This window comes from Spermophilus citellus, assembly GCF_964194105.1.
Source record: "Spermophilus citellus genome assembly, chromosome: 1".
In the NCBI taxonomy this organism is placed as follows: Eukaryota; Metazoa; Chordata; class Mammalia; order Rodentia; family Sciuridae; genus Spermophilus; species Spermophilus citellus.
In genome coordinates this window covers 116,987,776-116,996,068 of record NC_138182.1, presented here as the reverse complement: position 1 = coordinate 116,996,068, position 8,293 = coordinate 116,987,776, and the positions used below count along the sequence as shown (strand labels likewise).

At 43.3% G+C, this 8,293-nt stretch overlaps 1 pseudogene across 1 annotated transcript in view; it reads right to left on the bottom strand.

Moving 5' to 3' along the window:
- Positions 1-7,028, bottom strand: part of LOC308647923 (olfactory receptor 2T3-like) — a 668,743-nt pseudogene extending 661,715 nt beyond the window's left edge. The window contains exon 1 of the transcript in view: positions 6,832-7,028. The product of the transcript in view is annotated as an olfactory receptor 2T3-like (transcript). The remainder of the gene's footprint in view (positions 1-6,831) is intronic.
- Between the last annotated feature and the right edge of the window lie 1,265 nt (positions 7,029-8,293).

Here is an 8,293-nt window from a genome sequence, read left to right as displayed (position 1 = left end):
GAAAGGACCCTCGACCCATGTTGAGTCTCAAAGTTTTATTAATTCCATGATTTTTCTTGAAATATAGTCTTTTCTCAAGGTAACCTTCTCAGGAGCCCCCTGCCCCGCACCCCCTTCTGAAAATGTTACCTTCCTTGGATCCCCACCTCTTCTGGCCCCACTCACCTTGTAGCTTGTAACTTCCTCATGCGGACCTCTTTTCCTTCTAGCATTATTTGTTGACATTATATTGTTGAGCAGAAGACAAGAAAAGACAAAAATAAGACTATGAACTCTTCGTGAAAAGTGTTCATTTTGACAAGTGTTTTTGATATGAAAACCTTGTGAACCTTAAGTCTGACATGAGCATTTGGATTTTTTACTATAAGAAAATAACAAATTATTCTGAGACACAGTTGACATCATAATTACAACATATATCAAAAATTTGAGATAGGGGACTTAGCAGGTTAGTGATGAGCTGGTTGAAAATAGCTGTTTATTATTCATAACTCATCCAATGACACTGAACTTTCACCAGATAGGCAGAAGTCAGATGCGAATCAATATAAAGATGGACGGGATGTGATCCCTGTTATATTACAAGAGGTCTTGTGAAGAATGACTACAGAAAGACACAATCCTCCACATTATCTAGGGAGGAGCACGCCCTTGGCACAAGTAATTATGAAAAAATAGTAATGGACAAACTCTATTTCCTATGAAAAAATAAAGAAGAAAACTTAATCAGATGTAGTTTCAGAAAAGATTCCATTTGGGGACTTTTTTTGTGCACAATCACCTATGAAATTACATCTGCAATAAATTTCTAATAAATGCAGTGAGTCACAATTTTGCTTTGAAGGTTAAACAAGGCATATTAAATAATGGGAGAGTTGGGTAAGGAGCACAGTCTGCCACAGGATGTTCTCAGGGTTTGTGCTCACCATTGCTGTCTCTATGATTACTGTGTTTTTGTTAATGCCACTATCCTGTCACCATGGCTTCCATCTACTTCAAAGAGACCCTTAGAAAGTGATCTAAGATATAAGAGAATGTGACTGAGGCAACCAAAATGCAGGAGAAATGCATTTTGTGCTCACTAATGGGTCAAAATGTGCTCACATTTTGCTGTGGTCCTGAGCCAAAGGGGAAGATAGTCAACCACTTCGACCATCTTCTCTAATGCCCCTGTTCCAACCTGTTGCTAAGGTAACCTGGCCCAGGGATTGTCCCTCCATACAGGGAGTTATACAAGTTGTTAATTATGCCCCCTTCTTGCCCATATCATTCCATCTTGGCCCATCAATCCCATCTGCCCCTGAGGAGCAGGGGCACCTGGGTCAGAATGCTTGCTGTGGCTTCCCATGTGTGCAGGGCGGGTGGTGAGAGGGTAAGGCCATGCTCCTCCTGTGAAGTCAACCACCTGAACCCACAGGCCCACTTTATACCAACCACTGCTTGAGTTTGTCCCTCTGAATTTTCAGAGCACTGCTTCTTAATCCATGGGATCACCGCCTGGTGACCATCTGTCATCTGCTAGTTGTTGTCACTGCCCTTGATGGGAATCTGTGATCAGGTGTCACAGGGACATCATCTCCACCAGGTCTGACATGGACCTGCCCAAGTGAGCCCTCTGACAGTGAAGGTGCAGTAGGTCAAGCCAGAAACCAACCCACCAGCTCGACCGTTCATTGCTGCCCATTCCTCACAAAGCACCATCTGCTATACACTCTTCCAACACAAATGTCTCTGATAAGCTACTGTCTCTCCTCTATTCTGTCCCTCTGTTGCTGTGGTGGCTCTAAGGCATGCCTTCTCCACCTCTCTTTCAATTCCACAGAACCTGGGTGGGCTCAGCACCACCCATGTGGGACACGACCACTCTGCACCCTTGAAACCAATTGTGTGGGATTGGCTGTGTGCTGGATGATCTCAGCCCAGGAGCCCGGAGGACTTGGAAACACAGCCCCCATCCCCCCTTTATCCTGGGTTCCTCACATGGGTGTGATGGTCTATGTGCCTGTAGGGCTTCTGCCAGCTTCACAGGACCATCCCTGGGGATTCAGAGGGAGAGAGAGCTGGCACCTCCACTTACTGCTGATGATGAGGTACCAGCCCAGTTTCTATCTGCCAGAATCTGCCCCATCCCTGAGGGACAAGCAAAGAATGACCCTTCTCTTAGTTCTCTACAATAACTACAGTTGTGTGTATTTGAGGTTTATAACATGATAACATGGGGTGCATATCCACAGTGAAGTGGCTACAGCAGTGGGGTAGATTGATTCCCATCATCACCTATGGTTACGATATATCTGTCATCACATTGTTATTTTTGTGAAATAAAGAGCTAAAATCTAGTCATTAAACAACATTCCTTTATACAACATCATCTTATTAAATTTAATCTTTAAGCACATTTGCTTATTCTTCTTTTTGAAAAATTTCTATGAGGTCATTCATACTAATGGCAAAACCTAATTCTCTAATGATACACTATAAATACAAACAATAGAGTTTAAAAACTATTTCCATGTTTTGGTGGAGGAAATTAATAGAGAAGATTCAAGGAAGTCTGAGAACCTAGGGAGGTGTGTAATGCGGTGATTATCAGGGTATTAGATTACTCTGCTGCCTGTTTTAGCCTTAGAAGGCAAAGGATGTATCCCATGAGATATAAAATCCCAGAAAAGTTTGAAATGTTGCTCTTTCACTTGCTATTTTCAGCAAAGAACCATGAGTGAGATGAGTGAGGAGTGATGGTCTAGTGGGTTGAGTGGACACAGGCAGGTGGAGGGGAAGGGAGAGGAAGGAGGAAGCAGAGCCCTTGGGGACTGTTCTGTTCCTGGACCTCCCCCATCCCCCTCTCTCTCTCTCCCTCCTCTCTCTCTCTCTCTCTCTCTCTCTCTCTCTCTCTCTCTCTCTCTCTCCCTCCCTCCCTACCTCCCTCCCTCCATCCCCCACCCCTGTTTCCTGGCTGCCATGAGCCCAATAGCTTTCCTCCACTGTGCCCTTCTGCTACAGAACTTCGCCTTGGAGACAGCAGACCATGGACTAAATCCTTTGAAACTATGAGCCACAATAATTTTTTCCTCATCTAGGTAGTTTTTGTTAGGTGTTTTGGTCACAGTGATGAAAGGCTAACACAGTTTCCTACAGTTCTCTGGAATTTACATTTAGTTAAATTTAGTTTTAACTGATACATAAAACCACACACACTGTATTTACTTACTAATGGGGTTCCATGTGGTGTTTCAACAAATGACTACATTGTGAAATCTTTAAATCAGCCAGAACATGTCTATCTCCTGAAGCATTTCTCACTTCTTTATGATGAGTACTTTCTAAATCCTTTGTTCTAGTTTTCTGAAACGTGCAATGCATCATGTCACAAGTTGTCACCCTACTGTGCAATGCACATCAGATTTCCTTCTCCTTGTAACTACAGCTTAGTTAATAGTGATCTACTTTCCCCATTTCTCCTTACCTCCCTATGCCCCACCTCCTGGTGACCACTATCCCACTTGCCTATGAGATAATTATTTTTCTACATTTGATTGAGAGTATTGACCCTTATTTTTCTGTCCCCATCTTATTTCATGTGACAGGGTGATCTTCAGTTCCATCTGTGTTGTCATGAATAACAGAATCACATGTGTCCATGTCTGATGGTGTGTCTTTTGTGTGTCTGTACACATTTCCTCTCTCCATTCTTCAACTGATGGACTCAGAAGTTGCTTCCATTTATTGGTTATTGGGCACCCTGCTGGGATGGACACAGCAGTGTCAATGTTGCTTGATGTGCTAATGTCATTTCATTTGGATATACAGGGTGGGATTGGTGAGGCATGGTAGTTCTGCTCCTGGTTGCTTGAGGCACCTCCACACACTGCTTTCCACAGTGACTACACTAATTTCCTATGTGTTTGGGGGAACCAACTGTTTAATTAGATATTGAGGCCAGTTTTCCCAAGAGAGCTTTGAAATTTTGGGGTACATAAATTCACATTAGTTTCTTATAGTGCCTGTTCACACATTAGTCTGAAAAAAGGATTCATTTTGTACTGCCACCTGCTGTGCAGAACTGACAATATTGAGTGTCTTTCACAGAATTAGAAGGGGCAGTCAGAGGAATGTCCCCTGTGTTGTACACCAGCACAGCTGTACCAAGTCCTTCGTGGATTCTTCGTGCAATTCTTCATGGTTTCAAGAGTTTTCACAACTGATTCTGCTGAAAAGAGATGAGCAGCACATGGTGGGATACACTAGATAGCTGACACAGCCTTAATGGTCTTATTTAATACACAAGCAATTTGAATGTCCAAACATGTGGGTCCTGGAGTTTGAAAGCCTTTAGATTGTGTTGGCTCTTGTCAATAATTTACCTCCAAGTACTCCCCACCATAGTGGTGAGCCAGCGCAACGGAAGGATGAGCAGATTAGTATGAAGAGACCTATTTCTGAAGCCAGAATTAGACAAGAAGTCAGGATAGATAGGAAAATCGAGTCAGGTCGGATAAAGAAGGCCAATTTGAGTGAGTCTGGGAAGTTGGAGACTGTTCCCTGAGGCACTGAAATGCCTTTAGAGCCCTTCCTTCACCCTTATCAAATAACCTGCCCCTGCTCCAACCTGTTGCTCGGGTAACCTGTCCCAGGAATTGTCCCTCCATACAGGGAGTTATACAAGTTGTTAATTATGCCCTCCTTCCTGCCCAGATCATTCCTTCTTGGCCCCTCCAGCCCATCTGCTTCTCACCTTTGGGCCATCACACCTGAGCATCTCCTGTGCCTAGTCACATATGCAGGAAGGAGAGAGATAATGAAAGAGAGCAGGAGAACAAAGGATGCCTGAGACATATTAAAAAAAAAAAAAAGTACCTCACTTCTTGAGATACCAGGATACCAGCTATGGCCCCCTTCTCCCTCCTGGGAGAAGTCCATGTGATCCCCTTTTTAGATAAACCCTGCATTTCATGCTTGCTGCGGCGAGCTTCTCTAATGCTATACTTCAACATGTGAGGGAGCAGAACTCGTCACTGGTAACTGGTAACTTGTGGTATCATTTCCACCCACGAAGGAGGTGGTTGAGTGAACATATTCTTTGAACTGGTATTTTAGGATGAGATTAAGTTTTTTCTACTTCACTGCACACAAATGTGCTGAAGACAGATTAGGGTTAAAACCAGCCCTAATTCTAGCTCCTTCTTTCATAGGAAATGTAAGCTTTCACTCCTGAATTTCCCTCATGTATTCTATACCTTATCAGTGATATGAAGACAGAGAGACAGGTCCGAAAAGCTATTTGAGACAACGTATAGTGAAAACTGACTGCAATCCTTTGTGTGAGTTGTCACTGAAGAGTCACTGCAAGCAAAATTTCTGAGGGGCTATGCTGTGAGGACAGTACCTCACAAATCCCCAGTCCACACTGACCACTAATCTCCTACTCCTCAAGATGTGAATTGGCTCCTGTCAGGGCCGAACCCTGTGTCCTCCACATATAGGACTTATTCTGAAGGGGCACAAGGGCAACCTGCTTCTGTGAGAGTCACCAGGAGACAGGACACAGCAGGGCAGAGGGCTATACTGCAGAATTACTGCCAGCCTCGGAGGCCACCTGCAAGCTGAGGGTAATGGTTACCAAGCAGTCCAGGGTCCTCAAGTGGCAGTCTCTTTGGATCTTATTCTTTAGCTTCTGTAACAACCTTGAACACCCTCAGTAAGGTTTGCCCGCTGTTATTTTTGAACATGATGCATCTCAATAAGTGAGTCTAAATACCTATCCACACAGAAGGGGAATGTAGTGCAGTCTGTACAGGGAGTTACACTGGGAGAACCAGGGAAGCTTTTTCTTGGGAGCACTGGAAGAACCTAAGGCCATGTGGTTGCTGATATGAACGTAGTCTTTCCAGAGCTCTTGGATAAAAATCATTAAGGGTAACGCAGACACAGTTTTTGCCTGGGTTTACTCATCCAACATGTTTATGTTATTTCAACATAGTGTTCAAGATGATAAAACATTGAGATTAATCTAAAAACAAACATAAAGACAGAGCATTTAGTGTTTCATGATTGAAAGAAGACTAACTTCAGGCATCTTTCCTGTTCATTTTCTATATGGGAAGCTACTTCTGAGCACGTTTTTCATGGCAGTCAAGACATCTTTGTTCCGGAAGCTGTAGATGACAGGGTTGAGCGTGGGCATGACAATGGTGTAGAATATAGCCAAGAACTTATCCTGGCCTGGAGCGTGGTATGACTTGGGTCTCATATATGTGAAAATAAAGGGCCCATAGTACATTATGACCACAACCATGTGGAAGGAACAGGTGGAAAAGGACTTCTTCCGGGCCTCTGATGACTTCATCCTGAGGACAGTGAGAAGAATTTGCACATAAGACACTGGTATCATGAGGAAAGGAATCAGCAGGAAAATAATGCCACTCACATAAACCCCTCGTTCATAGTGTGAAGTGTCTGCACAGGACAACTTCAGCATGGCAGGAACTTCACAGAAAAAGTGATCGATGGCTCTAGAGCGACAAAAGGGTAAGTGCAGTACCAGCCCTGTGTGCACCATGGCATTGAGGGTCCCAACCAGCCAGCACCCTGCAGCCATGAGCACACTGACCCTCTCGCTCATGATCACTGGGTAACGCAGGGGGGTGGCAAATGGCCACATAGCGGTCACAAGACATGGCAGCCAGGAGGAGGCACTCACCACCCAGCAGCGTGAGGGACAGGAATACCTGGATCCCGCAGCCTGCAAAGGAAATAGCTCTGCGGCCTGACAGGAAGTCGGCGATCACCTTGGGAACGATGTTGGAAACGTGCAGGATGTCCATGAAGGACAGGTGGCTGAGCAGGAAGTACATGGGGGTGTGGAGGCGCGGGTCCCTGCGGATGAGCAGGATCATGAGGGCGTTTTCTTTTAGGGTCACAATGAAAAGGCCAAACAGGAAGGAGAAGAAGACCAGACTGGAGTGGGAAGAGGAGAAGAGACCAAGGAGGATGAAGTCAGTGTTGGTGCTGTGGTTATCGGGCCTCATCTCGATTGTGCTTTTCCTAAAAAGAGAGAATTAATCGATGTCACTTACATAGGTCTGCCTGATAAGTGAGGTTACTGATGCATGCTTTGTAATCAAGACCCATGGCTTGTTTCACAGAGCGGGCCTGCACTTGATCTGCTCCTGGGTCATGCTTAGCTTGCTCAATTGGCCTTTGAGTCTCTGTTGGGTCTCAAAGTGTCAGTTAATTCCACGTAACAAACTGAAGTCCACTCTTTGGTCCCCTCTCACCTTCTCAAGGAGGCCTACCCTGCACAGCCTTCTTAAAATCCCAATGCTCCTGCTGGACCTGGACTCCTCTGGTCTCCTTACTGTTCTGCTGTGTGAGGTTTGCAGCCCACCTTAGCCTTCTGTTTATTAAGTGAACAGGTCAATTCCACTCACCACTCATTGTCGTTGCTCCACCAGGGTTAACCTCAAGATGGACACTGTCCAGGACAGAACTGGCCTTCAGCAGTTGCTCAATCATGGGTGTTGAGCTCATGACTAACATACATGGGCCATGTTAGAGAGACCATTCTACATGAGCCTGGTATGTGAGAGTCCTCTCTCAAGGGCATGCACCACAGCAGCCCATGAACAAATGAGTAAATACACAAATAGACACATAAATATTATGACAATAAAACTTCATTTTAAATAAAATTTTAAGTAGATAAAACTTACAGAGGATGAAATATAGGATGATTTTAAGCATTTTCCTTGTTTATATGTAAGAAATGAAAGCTATATGTAGTCAAAATCAGCAACATATCTTTACAGATATATTTTACTTTTCTCTGTTTTCTTAATGTGTAGAATTTGAATCACAACTTTTTTATTCTACATATGGGAAGTCATAGGTGTTCATGTTATTTATTTATACTTGGAAGGTGGTTACTTGTATCCTTATTTTATACTTATTTGTAATGTTCTGTATATATAATCTCTACCTCAATATGGAGATTATATGTCTATGATTAATATATATAATTAATATATAGTGACATATAAATGATATGTATATAATTAAGAACAATAAAAAATTGATCATCTCATTGATAATTACTATTGAGCTTAAATATAATCAATTTTTATATTTACATATATGAAAATTAAGTCACTAACAGTACATAAATGATTTAGCCTTGCATATATTTTTTTATAAATGCTGTTTCTGTATCATGCACTACATCAATTCTTAACCTTATTTCTAATTCCCTGGACTGCTAGCAGCATTTTGCTGTGGTTCTTTTTTTAATGAAATG